This window comes from Vipera ursinii, assembly GCF_947247035.1.
Source record: "Vipera ursinii genome assembly, chromosome: Z".
Taxonomy (NCBI): domain Eukaryota; kingdom Metazoa; phylum Chordata; class Lepidosauria; order Squamata; family Viperidae; genus Vipera; species Vipera ursinii.
This window is the reverse complement of record NC_139517.1, coordinates 107,229,905-107,250,202: the sequence shown is the minus strand read 5'-3', so window position 1 is coordinate 107,250,202 and position 20,298 is coordinate 107,229,905. Positions and strand designations below refer to the sequence as shown.

At 39.1% G+C, this 20,298-nt stretch overlaps 1 long non-coding RNA gene across 1 annotated transcript; it reads left to right on the top strand.

Moving 5' to 3' along the window:
- The first annotated feature begins 13,087 nt into the window (after window positions 1-13,087).
- LOC310648595 lies at window positions 13,088-20,032 on the top strand. Its single transcript, XR_014494114.1, has 3 exons — window positions 13,088-13,237; window positions 16,152-16,526; window positions 19,259-20,032. It is a non-coding gene; the product is annotated as an uncharacterized lncRNA (long non-coding RNA).
- The last annotated feature ends 266 nt before the right edge of the window (window positions 20,033-20,298 follow it).

The following is a 20,298-nucleotide window of genomic DNA, read 5'->3' as shown; positions in this document are numbered from 1 at the left end:
GGACCTATACCATCTCAGACAAGTGACTGGGTAGCCTCTTCTTAAAAATCTCCACTGGTGGAGCGCCCAAAATTTCTGTTCCACTGGTTGATTGTCCTCACTATCAGGAAGTTTCTCCTTAATTTCAGGTTGCTTCTTTCTGACCGGTTCCTAATCATTGTTTCTTGTCCTGCCCTCTGATGCTTTGGAGAATAATGTGACCCTTCTTTGTGGCAGCCTCTCAAATACTGCAATACTGCTATCATGTCTCCCCTATTTCTTCTTTTCTTTAGACTAGCCAAACCCAAGTCATGCAGCCGTTCTTCGTATGTTTTAGTCTCCAGGCCTTTGATCATTTTATTTGATCTTCTCTGAATTTTTTCCAGACTCTCAACATCTTTTTTGTGATATGGTGACCAAAATTGGCTGCAGCATTCCAGGTGTGGTCTTACTAGGGTTTTATAAATTGGTACTAATACTTCATGTGATCTTTATTCTATGCCTCTGTTTATACAACCCGGGACTGTATTAGCTTTTTTGGTTGCTGCTGCACACTGCTGGCTCATGGTTAAATGATCATTCATTAGGACTCCAAGGTCCCTCTCACAGTTACTGTTTTTGAGCAGTGTCTCGCCTAATCACTTGTACCTTTGATTTTTCCTGCCTAAATGTAAGACTTTGCTTTTTACCACATTGAAACTCATTTTATTGGATAGGGTCCATTGTTCAAGTTTGTCTAGATCTTTCTGTATCCTGAATATGTCTTCTGAGGTGTTGGCTACTCCTGCCAGTTTGGTGTCATCTACAGATTTGATGAGTTCCCCTTCAATTCCCTCATCTAAGTCATTGATGAAGATATTGAAGAGTACTGGGCCTAAGACGGAACCTTGCAGTACCTCACTGCTTACTCTTCTCCATGTGGATGTAGTGCCATTGAGGACTACTTGTTGAGTACAGTTTGCTAGCCAGTCACAGATCCATCTGGTGGTGATGTTGTCTATTCTACCTTTTTCTAGCTTACCAAGGTGTAGGTTAGGGTTAGGATTAGGCCAGAAGCCTATCGCCGGTGCTAGCCAAACCCGAGCCTCTTGCCAGCACTAGGTGAGCTGTGAGCTTCTTGCTGGTGCTAGGTGAGCCGCGAATTGCCCGCTGGCACTAGGTGAGCCACAAGCCACGCACTGGCACTAGCTGTGCCACAAGATGTGAGCTGCAAGCTGCTCACTGGCACTAGGTGAGCTGTGAACTGCAAGCCGTGAGCCGTGAGCTGCTTTTTGGCACTAAACAAACTGTGCGCCATACGCTGGTGCTAGTCAAGCCACGTACCCACACTAGCCGAGCCACAAAGCACATACCAGTGCTAGCAGCCCCATTTGTGGAGTGTGTATGCTCATGGCCCTGTTTGTGCAAAAAGGTACTTGTCCCTCCCTTTCCCATCGGGCCGACAACCCAGAAAGGTTGGCGACCCCTGTTCTATGGGCATAAACACATACATGGACGTATTTTACAAATCATAACAGGGTCAGTCTCTTTTTCCATGACTGTTTCTTTTTGCTATTTCTTTTAAGGATTAAAAATTCTAAAAATTCACAAAATGTTTAAAGTGTAGAAGATGTTACCACAAAAAGGGAAAAAAATCTAACTTAAAAATTTAAAATTCTAAAAGTTTGTTTAAAAATTTTAAATTTTTGGTATTGAGTATGACTTAAATGGGAATGAGGTTGCTTTCTAGATATAATTTGTAATCCAGAGATGTATAAAAACAATAGATGAATGTATAACATAACAGGTGGATAAAGATGAAAGAAAAATTAAATCTCAGCTGAAAATAAAAATGTATCAATAGGGCGGCTTAACAAAGGGAAGGGCTGCTTTCTCCTCAACCAGGTATGCTGAACATAACCCTGAGATTTGCAGAAAGGATGATCATACCTTTTGCAGAAAGGATTTTGCAGAGAGGAAATTTTGTAGAAATTTGCAGTGCTTTGCTCTTAGCCCTCTACTCCCTGCCTTGAAACTCCATTCCTATCCTCCCTGTCATGAAGTGCTTTCCTCCCTGACTTCTTTTCCTTCCTGCTTTTTGTGATCCTTATTTATCCCTTTCTTCTCTGCCTTCTTATGTTCCGTACTTGTCCTTAACCTCTTTGTCTACTTGCCCTTTGCCTGCCACTGCCAGGGTCTTCAGCAGGTCCATGTCGCTGCCCCCAGCCACTGGCTATTGCTCCACCGCCTCTTAACTGATCCACCTCTCAGCCGGTCCATCTCTCTACCCTCAGTTGTTGATCCATCATGCTGCCTCCAGCTGTTTCCCCCACATTGCTCCATCGCCATTTAGCAGGAACATCATGGCTGAGAAAAGAAAACCACTGCAATGTAGATAAAGTCAGGAGAAACGCAGGACCCTCTTTATTGGATTAAAATAATATTGGGTTAAAATAATAAAACCCTCTTTTGGGGGGTTAAATAAGTCTTATGCTAGAGACTGTATGTTCTGCAACCTCATTACCTGTGAGATGGTCTCACGAGGTCGATGGATCGTTAAGGTGCTTCCAAGTGAAAAAGCAGAACGCAGAGATGCAATCATATGAAGCTTTATTTAACGATAGATTAGAGAGAAAGAATTACTTGGCATGGAGGCATCCATGCCTGCATGTGAGAGAGAACAAAAGAACAGAGAGCAAGCTAGCATAGCATAACTGGAATAGAACAAGAACTAGAACAAAGAGCAGCCCCTTGAGCGGAGGTATTTATGGGGGGTCTCAGCCCCTCCCTAACCATAAAACTCTCTCGCCAATGGGGCTGCAGGGGCCTGGGACCCCTGACTCATCAGTGGAAGCAAAGAAGCCACTTTGCTCCCATCCGATGACCTTTTGGGGGAACTGCCATGGCTGGCACAAAACATCTAACAATTCCCCTTCTTGCCAGCCAATGACAGGGACCAGTGAATGTGTGTGAGGGGCGAGCAGGTGTCATAGACATGCACAAACACATTCAGAAGACCAAACACAAACGCTTACACAGAAGGTTGTGCCGGTCAATGGGAACAGGTTTGGTGAACAGATCAGCTATCTGGTCAGTTGTGTTACAATGCTCAACATGTATAAAACCCTCTTTGGCAAGCTGCCTGACATTTTTATAGTGTATGTCTATGTGGCGGGACCTAGAGCCCACAGCATATGCCCCCGAGATTGCAATTGCGGCTGTGTTATCCTCTTGAATTTGGATGGGCAGAGGAGGAGATGCCCAGATGCTCGTTATCAGATCATTGAACCAAATCAAATCATTGGCCGTGTCTGACAGGCTGGCATATTCAGCCTCGGCCGTGGAGCAAGAAACAAATTTTTGTTGCCTAACATGCCAATGGACAGGACAGCCATTTAGCAATATGAGGAAACCAGAGGTGCTCCGTCTACTCTTGGTGACACCAGCCCAGTCTGTGTCTGAGTAAGCGGAGAGCTGGGCCGTCTTCCCCTTCTCTGGTTCCAGCACAAGGAGAGCATCGGTCGTGCCCCTGAGGTACCTAAGTACCCTTTTAACAGCAGTCCAGTGGAATTCCTTTGGGTGTTCCACGTGCCTGGACAGTAGATTCACAGCTAAAGCTATGTCAGCCCTGCTCCAATTGCTGATATATAGCAAGGAGCCAATCACAGATCTGTAAAGCTTATTATCTGTGAACTCAGGACCGTCCTTGTGAGTATGATTGTACTAGTCACTTTGCATCGGGCTATGCGTTGGGTTAGATTCTGCCATTTTGCATTTGGCCAATAACTCCTCTATCTTTTCTTTTTGAGATAGAGCGAACCCCCCCTTAGTGGCCAAGATGTGCACACCCAAGTACTTGTCAACCCGCCCCAAAGACTTCAGGGTAAACTTTTCTTCCAGGGCCTTGGCAAATTCATCACACCCTTCCTTGTCAGGCCTTACATATAGTAGGCCGTCCACATAAACTAACACCCGTTCTGTGGTACCTTTGGAGTTGCGTGTGAAGACACATTCATCTGCATGGGATGCAGTGAAACCAACTCGTTCTAAACTTTTTCTAAGGCAGTCATACCATAATTTCCCCAACTGCTTGAGGCCATATAACCCTTTGTGGAGCAACCATGTATTTCCCCCTTCTTGCTGGTAGCCAGGTGGGGCCCTCACATAGATCTGCCAGTCCAAGTTGGCATGGAGGTAAGCCGTCTGGATGTCGAATTGGAAGACTTCCTCCCCCAGAGTGGCTGCAGTTATGAGGGCGGCCTTGACGCTCTCTGCCCGGACGGTTGGAGAGTAGGTCTCCCCGTAGTCCTCCATGTAGCGTTGAGCGAACCCCTGAGCTACCAAACTGGCCTTATACAGGTAGAGGCCATTGGCAAGTGATTTGGCCTTGTAAACCCAACTTGTGCCAATGACTTTCCTCTCCTTTGGTGGTTGCTGGGGGGTGAAGACCTTGAGTCTTCTTAGGCTGTCCATTTCCTTCTCCATCGCGAGCTGCCATTTCTCCTGTTCTTCGATGGGCAGCTCCTGGATGTCAGAGAAGGATTTTGGGGTGACCACAACACTGTTGACAGACGCGATGTGCCCAATGTCAATTCTCTATGGCGGGATCCCTTTGTTTGACCGCTTTGACCTCCTTACCTTCTGCCACTCACTGCCCTTTTCTTCTGCAGGTCTCTGAGGCGTCGCTGGGGGTGAAGACGGTGTGTCTTCCTCCATGGGACTGGACGGCTCATCCTCCCCATCTGATCCAGGTAGGATGACATCTTCGTCTTGTTCCTCACTTTCGTCGGTGGCAGGGTACCAAAAAGGTCATCAGATGGGAGCAAAGAGGCTTCTTTGCTTCCACTGATGAGTCAGGGGTCCCAGGCCCCTGCAGCCCCATTGGCGAGAGAGTTTTATGGTTAGGGAGGGGCTGAGACCCCCCATAAATACGTCTGCTCAAGGGGCTGCTCTTTGTTCTAGTTCTTGTTCTGTTCCAGTTATGCTATGCTAGCTTGCTCTCTGTTCTTTTGTTCTCTCTCACATGCAGGCATGGATGCCTCCATGCCAAGTAATTCTTTCTCTCTAATCTATCGTTAAATAAAGTTTCATATGATTGCATCTCTGCGTTCTGCTTTTTCACTTGGAAGCACCTTAACGATCCATCGACCTCGTGAGACCATCTCACATTACCTGTGGTTTTTATGGGACTCTTAAGAGAACAATTTCTGCATGATAAAGGCACAGAATCACCTCTTTTCTCCACGTAAACAAGCACAGAATGAACTATGAAAATTATTATTGAACTGAACAGTAATGAACTGAATCAAACAGTTCATTCTATACTGTTCATAATAAAATGAACAGTATGGGACAAACTGAAGAATAATTAATGGTAATTATTCTCTTATAGCTACAAGTAATGAGGTTATGGAAGAAGCTGTCCCTATTATTTTAACCCAATTATATTTTTAACATATTTATTTTTCTTTTATGAACAAAGATAAAATACAAAAAAGAAAACAATAGGTTGACAAGCATCCAACACTAATAACAAAAAAGGATCTTATGTACAAAAACAGAAAAAATGTCAAGTAAATCTAACATTAAACATAAAAAATCCACTCAAAGATGAAAGATACATTCAAAAATAATATCTTCTCCTCTCCTTATGTAATGCGTCAACAAATAATTATAAATTTTTACATCTGTGTATTATAAAATTCTGTATTAAATACATAAATATCCCATATGTGAACATCTGTTCACAGTATATATATTAAAAGAAACCTAGTCAACTGGTTACCCCAAGTGTAAAATGAATCTTCATATGCCTCTGTTAACCATCTGTTATTGTATTTAACATGTAAAAAGTCCACAAATGGCTTCCTGCCACTTGTAGAGTTGTCTAGTCCATTGTCTCTAATCATAGTGGTTGATTTTGCCATCTCTGCCAATTCAGTCAATTTTAAGATCTATTCTTCAACAGCCGGCATCCTCTTTTTCTTCCGATGCTTAGCATAAACAATCCTTGTGGTGCTCGCCATGAAAAGAAATAATGTCCCCAACTGTTTTTCAATTGTTTTGCCCATAAAATCTAAAAGAAAGGATTAAAGTTTCAATAACATTTGTATTTTAAATATTTTTGACATTGTGACTATTGTATTTATCAAATATGATCTAATGTACTTATAATATCACCACATATTTATTTATTTATTTTATTTTATTTTAATTCCATTTATATCCCGCCCTGGAATTTCATGCATTTCCAGCACTTTTTGGAAGTCCCTCCTCAATCTATCCAGAGTCAAATATTACTGATGCATCATTTTACTGTATAAAAGTTTTCTTTCAAACTGTAAAAGTCAAGTAAATTTTAAACCATTGGTTCATACATTCTTCCATTATGTAATAAGATTACATTATGTAATAACCAACATTTTTTGCCCATTTTACCATACTATCTTTAATGTATTCATTTTCACATATTTTAAGTAACACTTTATAACTTTAGCCATCAAGTGATCATGTGTAGAACATAAAGTCATGTCCCATTCAGATTTAATTTCTGTAAAAGCAAAAACTTGTCTGATATGGTATAGCTTCTCCTGCTTGAGAAGGGAGCTGCACTAGTAGACCTGCATGGTCCCTTCCAGCTCTATTCTACTCTAGATTTAAAAACATTCTGTATGATGTATTGCTTTTTATTTTATTTTATTATTTTATTTTATTTTATTTTATTTTATTTTATTTTATTTTATTTTATTTTATTATTTTATTTTATTATTTTATTTTATTATTTTATTTTATTTTATTTATTTTATTTTATTTTATTTTATTTTATTTTATTATTATTTTATTTTATTTTATTTTATTTTATTTTATTTTATTCTTTTATTAGTTTTCCAATATTACAATAGTATCTTTAAAAAGCAACGTGGTGTCCGGGTTACAATAGTTCCATTTCAGACAAATACATATTATTACAAATCTCCAAATTGTTGTAACCAATACTTCCTCTCTCTTTTTTCCTTTAATACATACTATCTCTTATCTAAATTAACATCTCATTGCTATCCATCAGTTATTAAATAGTTTTCTTATATTTATTAATATTTTAGTATATTTTATATTTTAACATTCCATCTTTAAAACAACAAACACCTTATATATTTTTCTAGCTTTAATTTTACATTGAAATTAAACGTTTAAAATTTCTCATTTTCATATTGCTAAATAACCTCCTTTCCCTTTACACAATTTTCTCCAATACCTAGTAATGTAATCCAGTTCTTATTTATCTCACTTCCATATCCATATCAGTCATACAATATTTAGAATAGTAGTCATTAAAATACCAATTGCAAGGAGCAGAAAGAGGAGGACAATATAATATTCTTGTTTCTAATTTATAGTTTCCACATATTTAATACTTTAATACTCCTTTGTGCAAATGGATTCTTGATTTTCTTATTGAAAGGCCCCAGTAGTATGTGTTGGGACTATTTCTAACACCATTTTCTTGACTACAGGTTCTCCTCAGGGCTGCATCCTAAGTCCGCTGCTGTTTACCCTGTTGATCCATGACTGTTGTGCAAAGTTTGCCCCCAACCATCGATTCCTACAATGGAGGAATGGTTACAAAAACTGATGGAGCTAGCAGAGATGGCTAAACTGACTGTACTGATTAAAGAAAAGAATTTTGTTGTTGTTAGCTGCGAAGTCGTGTCCGACCCATCGCGACCCTATGGACAACGTTCCTCCAGGCCTTCCTGTCCTCTACCATCTTCTGGAGTCCATTTAGGCTCACACCTACTGCTTCAGTGACTCCATCCAGCCACCTCATTCTCTGTCGTCCCTTTCTTCTATTGCCCTCTAGAGGAGATCAACCCTGACTGCTCTTTCAAAGGCCAGATCCTGAAGTTGAAACTCAAATACTTTGGCCACCTAATGAGAAGGAAGGACTCACTGGAGAAGGGCCTCATGCTGGGAAAGAAAAGAATACAAATAGTTTTATTGCCATGTGAAAACCGCTTCTAGATTCTTGTGCTTGTGGTGGGAAAAAAAAATGAAATTTTGATTGTGGGCTTTACCAATTTAGATAGATTTAATGTTATTGAAATGGCTAGTTTATATTATTTTGTAAAAGTAAAAAGTTGAGGTTTGCACCAAAGGAAGTCGGAAGTCAATGCTTCCCCCTTTTTTTCCTCCCTTGCCTCACTTCTTTACTCCCTTTTCCCCTTCCCCATCTTTTCTGCTATTTACCTTGTATTTCTATTATATTGTATATTATAAACTAATAAAACTTTGTAAACAGGACAAAAAAAATATATGAAAATATCTATAAGAACACAAAACAGCTCATCTGCACATTCCCCAAGATTGACAGATCATAGAAATTTGCATCAATACAAAACAAACAAAAGGAATTTGAATCAATATTATACTGAAGCAGTCATAATCTGAGATAGGTCAAGAGACAATGCAACAATAAAAGTTCAAAAGTTAACATTTTCCTATGTGTTTGCAATCATATTGCTAGATAATATCAAAATCTATCTCTAAAATGTCCAAAATAAATGAAACTGAACTTTTCCTCTACCAATGAACCAAGAAAAAAGAAATATTTAGTGATTTGAACTTTGCTGGAAAGTATATTTAGTTAAACAGCTGCTTGTAGGGTTACACTGAAAGGGCTAATGTATTTTTTACTAAAAAAAATATCAATTTCTTGCCATGTACCTCTTTTATAACTATAGTAGTAAGGAACACTATGTGCTTGTTAGCTGCATTATGGTAGTGACTTGAGCACTGAGTCTTGACTCATTCATGAAAAGGAAAAACAAGGTTTATTTGTTTGCACTACCTGCTACAAAAAGCTGTGTCTCCTAACTTCATTGGAAGCACTCATTTAAACTTTAAATTTACATATAAAAACTGAATAACATGTTTCCATAATAGAAAGAATAAAATAGTATTTTAAAAAATCATTTTTAAAGTATCTTTAAACTATCTTAAATCTCATACTTCATTAGTTTTAAAACAAAGTTAGATAAATGGGTCATTACATCACTTTTAAGAAAACAAATAGAACTTGTTCTCTCTGCTTTGTTGGCAGACTAACTAGATTATTGGTTTACAGCATTTTACAGAGAGAAAAAAGGAACTAGAAACCAGAAATTATTTCCTCAATATAGTTATTCATTGTAGGGTTCTAAAACTACATTTTCCGTCCTTTTGGGAAGAGAAACCATTATGTTCTAGGCATTTGTTAAGGGTACTATTATTTATTTTATTTATTAAATTTATATACCGCCCTTTCCCGAAGGACTCAGGGCAGTTTACAGGGTATTTAAAATCCAAACAGTACAAAATACAAAAGTTAAAAATGTCAATCTTAATACCTAGATTTACTTCAGCCTGATGTTAGACCAGAATAGAAATTGCCTTGCCCCTCGCTGTCATTCACCACCATATTTATTAAGGGTAAAAAACCAGTTGCATCCATAGGTAAAAGGTAAAGGTAAAGTTCCCCTGCACATGCGTGCTAGTCATTGCCAACTCTAGGGGCCAGTGCTCATCTCCGTTTCAAAGCCGAAGAGCCAGTGCTTGTCTGAGGACGTCTCTGTGGTCGTGGCCGGCATGACTAGACACCAGAGGCACACGGAACTCTGTTACCTTCCCACCGTAGTGGTCCCTATTTTTCTACTTGCATTTTTACGTGCTTTTGAACTGCTAGGTTGGCAGAAGCTGGGACGAGTAACAGGCGCTTACTCTGTTACGCGGCACTTGGGATTCGACCTGCCAAACTGCCGATCTTCTGATCGACAAGCTCAGCGTCCTAACCCACTGAGCCACCGCGTCCCTATAGAAGCATCCATAGGGTATGTCAAAAAAAAAGAGTCAAGACTGCGCATGACTACATAATTGAATCATTGACCCCTTTTTAAATCCATATGATACATCTTTGTTTTTTTATATTTACAGATGGCCATAGAAAGTTTCCTACTTTAAGAGAATATTAGTTAGTTACCAAATTTAAAACTGGTCCATTCTAGGTCATATTAACTTGAATGGCCCATTCCTGATTGGTTTTATGGGATTTGTATTTCATTTTCTAAATGTTCTTTATTATCAATATGAAAAACAAAAAACAAAAAGAGATATCCCAAAGGTGCTTTTTCAAAAGACAACTGGACTTCCTTTTTTATCTTAAAGATGTTTCGCTTCTCATCCGAGAAACCTCTTCAATTTTGATTGAATGGAATGGTTTATATTCTTTGCAGTCATCTGGTTATTAGCACTCTGAAGGTTGGTCATTAACTCTTAGAGTCATTGAGACTATGTTGGGGGGGTTATCTGTCCCCTCAGGGTGCCCTGAATTGGAATGCAGATGGTGTGCAACCTTCTTGGATCTGCTGAAAGGACTGTGTTGTAAACAGGAGATAGGTGTTGTTGTTGCATCCCCACCCCTAACCCGTTGAGAAAAGTCTGTTCAATTTTAACATAGATGGCCTCTTTTACTCATCTTTCAAACTAATGGTCCTCTCTGTCCAGAATGTAGACTTTGCTGTCTTCAAAAGAGTGACCTTGGTATTTCATATGCAGATGAATGGCTGATGGATTCGTTCTCCTATGTTGTGCCATATATTTGTGAAATGGTTATTTTGTTTCTCCAATGTACAGATCTGCACATGTCTCACTGCATTGTACTATATATATATCATATTGCTCATTTTGTTTCTGGGTGTTTTATCCTTGGGATGGACAAGCTTCTGCCTTAGTATATTCTTGGGTTTAGAGTGTGCAAGTATGTTTTGTTGGTTGAAAATCTTCCTGAACTTTTCAAATATTCCTGCAACATATGAAGTGACAATATTGCTTTGTTGTTCTCTTCTTTGTCTCTTATGGAATAGTTCCTCTGGGACTTCTTAGATCTGATGAAGGCTCAGTTGGGATAGCCACAAATTGGGAGGGATTCCTTGATGTGCTTTAGTTCTTTTTCTTTTCCTCTTTCCTGATGGTTCAGGGGGTAGCATGGTGGCTTAGCAATTAAGATGCTGGGCTTGTCTGATGGAAAGCTGGCAGCCCAGGTTCAAGACCGGACTGCCATGCGACCGGGTGAGTTCCTGTCCTTACTCCAGCTCCTGTCAATCTAGCAGTTTGAAGGCATGCAAATGCATGTAGATAAATAAGAACCACTTAAGTGGGAAGGTAACAGAGCTCCATGATGTCCTGTTGGCCACATGACTGTGGAAATGTCCTCAAAGAGCGCTAGCTCAATGACTTTGAAATGGAAATGAGCATTGCCCTCTATAGTTGGCAATGACTAGTGCAGGGACTCTACCCTTTTTACCTTTGCTGGTAGGCAAACCTTCAGCACCTTGGTGTAGGGTTCTGATCACTCCCATTTTGTGCTCCAGTGGGTGGTGAGAATCAAAATGTAATGATTGATATGTGTGAGGATTTTCTGTAAACCTCAATGTTAAGGCTTCCTTAAAGTGTACTGCAAAGTCAGGAAAACCAGACTATTTTCCTTAACATCTTCCAATGTGGACTTAATGTATGTGTCCACGGGGTTGATGTGTTTGGTGAAGGCTTCCACTTCCTGTGTTTTAAAACATACTAGGAAAGACAGTAGGTAGACCAAAAAAGTGAACCTTTATCTAGATATGATGATAGCTCAGTTGGCTGTCAGGTTCCTGTCTAGAGAAGTGGTGTTTGTCTTATATCAGAAAAGTAGTCTGCATTAGTATTGTCGAGTTATACTATTCATCCTGCAGTTATCTTGTAGGGCGTGATGAATGTGATGAAATGATTAATGAATGAAGTCAGCAATGGCTCTTTTTTGTCACTCTTCTTCTATTGCTTTCAGGCTAGATTTAAAAATGAGCTAAACTACAACCTGGTTTGCTTTTGGCTTACTATAATGTGTAAATTTGTGGTTTCCAAATCACAATTTGACCTTGACGTTTTGCATGAACCCACCAAATCTAGCATATTTAAAATCTCACAATTAAGTAAATCATAAATTGTGATTGCAGGCTCTCCTCTCCCCATTTCTTCACTGTCTATTCTTACAGGATTTCATTTCCTTACTTCTACTTTAAACCATGAAGATTACATATAATACATTTTACCTGGCTGACTCTTCGTACATGGAGAAATCCATGGCTTGATAATTTTTTGAATGCATTATTGATTACACATGAGGTGCCTTTGAAGGGGCCTGGAAACTGTTAGCTCTGAAAAACAGAAATTGAAAAATGCTGAAAGTGCCATTCTTGTTGGGATAAAATTGAAAATAATATTTTTTTCCTCTAAGCATGTGTAATGATTTGAACTGGCTGATTTCAATATCTCTTGCTCTTTATCTGAAAATCATCCCTGGTACCCAAGTGAAACAGAAGAAAAAAAGAAAAGTATAACAACAACAACAACAATAATAATAACAACAACAACAATATCAATTAAAAATTTTTTACTGCTGCCTGGCAGGAAACCTCTCAGACCGAAAGCAAGATTCCAGAGGAGCATTAATAACCCAGCAAAAATGGATAAAATCAGTTCAACAAGACTTGGAATGAACAAAAGTGTTTTAACAGATCTTACAGGTTACAGACAATATTTGTTTGCCCTTTTAAATCATTAAAACATTTTAATACTTTCTTTTACAAAGAGGTTTTAATGTCTATTTGATTAGAGGTAAGCATTTTTTTTCCTTTAATCACTAATAAAATATTGTTCCCATTTGTTGTTTGCCTCTGTAGTTTTTAAAGCTTTTCAATGATTCTAGACATACACTGATAATATATTGTCAGGCCACCTTAAATGTTATTTGGCAGAAAGGTGACATATCAATCTTTTAAATAACTTTTATTTTAACATCTGATAAACCAATTTTCCTACACATTTTTAGTATGATCCACAGATTTGTTATGTCAGTCTAGTTAACAAACCAAATGGATTAAGTGGGACTTTATTCCTGAGTTAAATGCCTAGGCTTACAGATCTACTTTTATGAACTTTGTTATCATTTCAAAAATCTACAGTGCCCACATTGTCAGTAGAACGGAAAGGTATGTAGCATATTGACTTTGGAAAGATAAGGTGGAGAGAGGCGGGGTTATGGCTTTATAGCCCTTCCATTAGTGATTCCTGTAGCTGCTGATACATATATATAGCAGCTTCAGCCCTCTGTTCTGGGACAGCCAACTGAAGACTTCACTCCAGTTACTCCAGTTAACAGAACCCTTTACCAGAGACAGCACAGTTGCACTCAGGACTGTATCTCTCAGTAAGTAAGATTTCTTCACCACAACTATCACCTGCTTGCATGAAAGAGATGTTTAAAAAGACTTTCATTAAGAGAGAGACTTAGATTTCAGAACTTTCTGTGCACTGCTATGTATATTGTTTGAGAGAGTTAGGAGAGTATTCAATAAATGTATCAAGGATCTGAGCTATAATTCTTTTCAGTGATATATATGTTGATAATTTTGTTGGGCTGACAAGTCTGGGCTGCTATATTAGTGTATCAACAATTCCATGCAAAAGCATTGCATTGTACATTTTTTTTAATCCAGTGTCTTCTCAACCTTTTATTTTTCAGAGAAATCCACTAGTAAAAATCAAAAAGTTCAGAGAATTCATTCTTATCTTCTCAGTGAAGACCTGAAAGATATTTTTTAGCATTACCTGTATGGAGATAACATGAACTAGTTTTTCAGAACTGTTGGAAATTTGATGAAAAAGCTTCTGAACCATGCACATATGAACAAAATTATATGTATTTGGGCTAAGTATATTTGAAATACAGTTTTAACAGCTCAAAACAGCATTGAATCAATGTCTGCTAAATCCTTGGGTCAATAATAGAGGCTCTATTAATAATTTTAATGCAGGTTGAATAGTAGCAAAGCTATTCTGAATTTCAAAAGCAAAAGAAGGATAATAGAATTTCTAACTATTTCTGGCTGCTTTTTCATACGGTAATTCATGTTTAGTTGGGAGCCTAACATTTTAGATTTATATCTTATCTTTTTGACAAAAATACATTTTCACAGTTGAGGTAGATTGATACTGAGAGAAACAACAGTGAATGGGAATACAGTATACAGAACATAATGCAGAAAACCCTTATCCCAAATTTGTTGAAATAATCAGTGCTTTTTTTGTAAAAGAAAAAGGTGCCAGAACTCACACATGTCATACAACCCGCCTTGCCTACCCTACAAGGTTCCATCCAAAAAAGGTGCCAGAACTCCATTCTGAGTGTTCAATGAGAAAAAAAGCCCTGGAAATTAATAATAATAATAATAATAATAATAATAATAATAATAATAATAATAATAATAATAATAATAATAATAAAAATTAATAATAATAGGCTTTTCTTTAATATAAAATCAATTATGTCAGTTGAGATTTTTACTACCTAAATTCATAAACCTAGGTAATAAAGGAACCTGTGCTTATTTCCTTTTCTTTTGTTCCTTCTTTACTTTTGCAGTCCTAATTCAATACTGGCTCTCCGGTATGATATCTAAAGCCATCCTACATTTCTAGGCTGTTCTCTTAATGTACCAATGTCTTACCAGTTATTTTATTTATTTATTTATTTACTTATTTATTAGTTGAATTTATATACTGCCCTATTCCCGAAGGACTCAGGGAGGTTCACAGGGTAGTTAAAACAGTACAAAAAAGAGAATAAAATGAAATTAAATTAGTACAAGCCCACAATTAATAATAACAGTAAAAATTAAAATTTTAAAATTAATTTAATTTAATTTAATTTGATTTAATTAATATAATTTAAAATTTAAAATCCCTCAGTCCAGGCCAGACAATTCAAACAACCAGGTTTTTAAGTCCCGGCGAAACGAGCGAAGGTCGGGGGCAGTCCGAAGCTCCATCGGCAGTTCGTTCCAAAGGGCGGGCGCACTCACAGAGAACGCCCTCCCCCTGGGAATCACCCACCGGCAATCTCTAACCGGCGGAACCCTAAGGAGGCCCTCCCTGTGGGCGCACACAGGACGATGGGAAGCTGATGCTGGCAGCAGGTGCTCCCTAAGGTAATCTGGACCCATGCCTATTTATGACGGTTGCAGTTTTCTGGGATCATGTGACCACATTTTGTGACTTTCTGACAAGCAAAGTCAATGGGGAAACCAGATTCATTTAACAACTGTTCTACTAACCTAAAAAGAGACAAGGCTCATTTGACAACTGTCTCACTTAGCAACAGAAATTTTGGCCTCAATTGTGGTCATAAGTCAAAGACTACCTGTACACATTGTCACTACCCACCCACTGATCTTACATCACCCCACCACCTAAAAGCCATACTGTAATTCTCCATAAAGCCCCTCATCTTTCAAATCCTATATTCTACAGACCTTCATCTTTCCCAAGGAACTTGCAAAACCCGGTATTAATGTTTAGTTTGTAAGGTTTCTCCAGGCTCCAGAAGATCATTCTTCAGCCCTCCCTGGTTCTCACCCAGGAAGTATGCTCTTATAGTCCAGTCCAGTTTGGGCAAATCCAATAGATTTTTCAATTTAAGGCCATGGTAATTTCCAGTACTGCTTCCAGAGCATGGCAAATCATTCTTTTTTAAAGATTCTGGCTCCAGCCTAATATCTCTACCATACTGGCAAATTAGCTAATTTTACTAATTATCTCTCTTCAATAAGTAATTTCTCAATTTCTGAAAAGTGTTTACATAACTTTGAGAGACTGAAATAATTATCTTGGCATTTCAGTTTTCTAAATCCCTTTCTAAAATGAGATGTATTTCTTGTAATTAAAAATAAAAGGTACTATAAGCATTTAATCTTTATTTAGTGGCTTAATTTGTTTTACAGACTGGAACAGGGCAGGTGTGAGGAGGGGGTGGTGCCATGCTATGGCCGCTGCATGCTCAGCTGCTGCCATCCAACCTCGCACTCCAGCTCCACTGTGATGGCCCTGGTGAATGGAAAGGGTGGGGAACCCCCATCTGCAAGAGGCAGATGGCTCCAAACACTGTGACTGCCACCCCAGCTCTCCAATCAGCAGGCAGAGGCAAAAGCACAGTTGCCTGTCCCATCCCAGTCACGACAGCTACGGGCAAGCAAAGACAGACAGTGGGGCCGCAGTGATGGAGTCCAGCCAGTCACCAACATCACCAAGTCACACCACTTTTTTCCTCTTCTTTATGCTTTCAGAGATCTCTGAGCAACATGGGGTCCTTGTGCAGATGGTTTTATCTTCAGCTGTGCTGCCTCTTGTTGGTGAATTTAGTTTTGGGCAGTCAACAATTTCAAGACAGAGTCCTTCGTTATATGAGACATACTAATATGAACTGCTTTGGGCAGGCTTCTAGGCAGCTGATTCAGTTCAGGCGTCTTAAAGTAAGGACCGTTGATGAGCTCTGGGACCTCATGGAACACCTAAGTCATGGGAGTGTGATCCCCCAATATGATGATGCCTACTATCGTTATTTTGAAGATTGGCAAAAAATGTATGTTGATTGTCTAGTCGGAAGGGAGCTTGGAATGGGCAAGAGATGAATTTTATATGCGGACAGAAAACCTCACAAGGTAAAAATAACATGATTTCCCCCCTCCCCACATTTCTATTTGGTTTCATATTAATGGTTAGGACTTTGATGTTAAAGCTCCAAATTTTTCTCTTTTCCAGGATTATTTTAGTCAATTTTTACTTTACAAACAATTATTCTCACATTGCAAGCAATACAAGGGATTAGAGGCATAATGGAGGGAATCTTCCCTCCTTTCCAATTTTTGATAGGGAAAAATGAATTCTCTTGGATGAGGGAGCGAGGATTCCAGTCTCAGGGGCCATAGGATTACGGCCAAATGGATCCCCTGCGAATTTCTCTTCTGCATTTCTTTCATATATTACTGCTGATCAGTTAATGCTCTACAGTTTATTTTTGTTACACCAATGTCCTACAGAGTTTTAGAAGTAAACATTGTTTAATTTTTTAAATTAACTTTGGGGAGGTCTTCCTGGATTCACAACCCCTGCTTAATCAGCAGGTGGCAGTTATGGCTCAAAAGGCTTTTGCACAGCTTCATCTGGTGTTCTAACTGCACACTTTCATAGATTGGAGGACCCTTGAGGGCCACTCTAATCACGTCACAGCTTGACTACTACAATGTCTTGTATGTGGCGCTCCCTTTGAAGACCACCCAGAACTTCAACTTATCCAGAATGCAATATCAGAAGCAGGGTCGGGCATGTTTCTAGGTGCCCTAGTAACACTCTGTTCTACAAACTGCACTGGTTGCCAGAATGCTTCTGGCTGTGATTCAAGCTGTTGATTATACCTATAAAGTCCAGCCTAGTTACTTGAAGGACCAACCATCTCCCTTAGCATCTGACTGACTGACTCAATCTGGCAGGGTTGCCATACTCTGGTTCCTTCAATTAAGTAATGCGATCTCCTGCAACCCTGAAAGCTCACGTTCTCTGCTTTAGCCCCTTCCCATGGAATGGGGTTGTTCCTGAGATCTGACTGGCCTTTGATGGGAGTGAATGAAGCCTTCATCAAGCCCAGGCTGTTTTTCTTTGTGACCATCTGGTTTTGTCATTTTCACCCTTAGCTTGTTCCTGGGTTTCCCCCCACTCCAACCCCATGTTTTATACAATAAGTAGACTGCCCAGAACTGCTGGGAATTAGGAAGCATGCAAGTATAACAACAAGACAACAATGGTATTGGTACTTGTTATAATAACAATTTCTTTCATGGTAATTTAATTTATATTTATTCATAAACATTAATAAATTGGAAAAACTGACAAGGGCTTTTAATTTCATATTTTAAAATATTTTATAATAACAGTGTTAATCATTAAAGCACATTATGAATCTGAAATTGGGAATTTTTAATTTGCATTTTCATTTGTACCATTATGCTATTACTATTTTTTTTAAAAGCTTTACCAGTTATGAACAATTTAAAGAATTCTAATATTTCTTACTGTTTTTTGCACTGGCACGCCACAGGGCTGTGTGCTTAGCCCCTACCTGTACTCTTTATACACATATGATTGTGTATCATCTGACCCATCCACTGCGATAATCAAGTTCGCAGATGATACAACTGTGGTGGGTCTTATTACAGGTGGGGATGAGACAGCGTACAGGGTGGAGGTACAAAAACTATCCATATTGTGTAGTAACAACAACTTGCACCTACACATCGGCAGGACGAAAGAGATGGTGTTAGACTTCCAGAGAAAAAAGGAGAAACCTGCCCCACTTTACATCGGGGAGGACTGTGTAGAGAGAGTTTCCTCCTTTAAATTTCTGGGAGTCTACCTCAGTGAAGATCTGACCTGGCAAGTTAACACAACCCAGGTGGCTAGAAAGGCCCAACAGAGGCTTCACTTTCTTAGGGTCTTGCGGAAGAACAGGGTAGAACAACAGCTAATGACCCTCTTTTACCGGTCTACTATAGAGAGCATCCTCTCGTATGGTATTGTGGTTTGGTATGCTGGTTTGACAGCCGCAGACAGGAAAGTATTACAGAGGGTAGTGAGCACAGCACAAGACATTGTAGGCTGTCCCCTGACACCACTGGATGACATCGCCAGGGCTCGTTGCCTTGGAAGAGTGAGGAAAATTCTCAGGGATGACTCACACCCTGGACGGTATCTCTTTACTTTCCTACCATCGGGTAGGAGATATAGGAGTATAGCCAGCTGTACCAACAGGCTGAAAAACAGCTTTTATCGGTGGGCTGTTAGGCTTTTGAATGGGATATAATCTCTGTGAACTTATGCAGAATTGACTTTTATTTTTATTTTTTTAATTTTAATCCCATTTATATCCCGTCCTTCTCCGAAGACTCAGGGCAGCTTACAATTTAACCACAAACCAATGTGCTTAGCAATAGCCTTCATTCTATGTATGTGCCTGCTTATTAGGGCTTTTGCCCCGCCCCCCCCAAGCGGCATTATTACACAGTCAGCTTATTGCCTCCAACAGTCTGGGTCCTCATTTTACCTACCTCGGAAGGATAGAAGGCTGAGTCAACCTTGAGCCTGGTGGGACTCGAACCTGCACTAATTGCAGGCAGCTGGTGTTACTTAAGGAGGCATTAGCCCACTGCTCCACCAAGGCTCTTTGGGAGGCCGGTGTGTGGTGTAGTTGGTTCACATGGTGTGGTAGGATGGAGGGTTTGTTGTCACTGTGTGTTGGGGGGAGGGAGCACGGGGAGAGGTTCAGCTAATCTCAATGTACACATGTTGTACTTTGACAATAAAGGTTTATTATTATTATTTTTCTTCTTTTCCTTTGCAGACTCCTTGAATTGGAAGCACAAAGCAGGAAGCATATCATAAACTAAGGCCAAAAAAAAAAGAAGCTTGCATTACCATAGATGATTCTGAATACTATTTCTTATTACCTTTTTCTGATTTGCAAAATATGTTGTATATAATAATTACAAAAATGATCTTTTAACACAGTTCCAAAATTTCCATTTGCCAATTTCAATGCTTTATAAATGTTGAGTACTTACATCAGGGGTGTGAAACTCAATTTAATTGAGGGCTGCATCAGCATTGCGGTTGCCCTCAGGGGGCCGGGTGGGTGTGGCCTGAGTGGGTGTGGCCTACTGGGTGGGCATGGCCAGCTCTACATTGTTCAGGCCAAGGCAGTGGGGGCCGTTCCCTCACTGTTTCCTGGATGGCTTCGCGGGCCACATGAAACCACTTCATGGGCCGGATCCAGCCCCTGGGCCTTGTGTTTGACATGTCTGACTTACATTCTCTTAGGAATAATATCTTTAAAATTAGCGCATGTTTGTAAAATTCTTACTCATTCCTTTTGGGTAAAAGTGCTAAATTCAGTGGAAATCCTATATATTTTTATAAACTAATAAATGATGGTGCAATATTAATAAATATATTTTATAATGTATCTTATAAATGTGATACATTTCATTTTAAGATATATGAGGAGGGAATGTCTATCTAAAGCCAAGGAAAGCAATAATGGTTGATGTGATTTTCTGTGCAGTCTATAATTATTAATGTTATGGTTCATGTTGATTATTGCAAATTAAAATATGCTTCTCTGCAGTGAAGATTGAAGTAGTGTTGTTATTATTTTAAATGTAATTTATTGGCTTCTAGTAGTCTATCTTTCTGAAAAATGCCTGGTCCTCACACTTATGTCTGTTGCTTCCACTTATGACACTCATACTACCATATAGTCATGTAATTACAATTGAGACATTTGGCAACCAGGTCCCATTTATAACTGTTGTAGTGTTCTACAGTCATGTGACCTTATTTGCCAATTTCCAGCAAAAAAATGCCCCTTCAGAAAAAAGGATT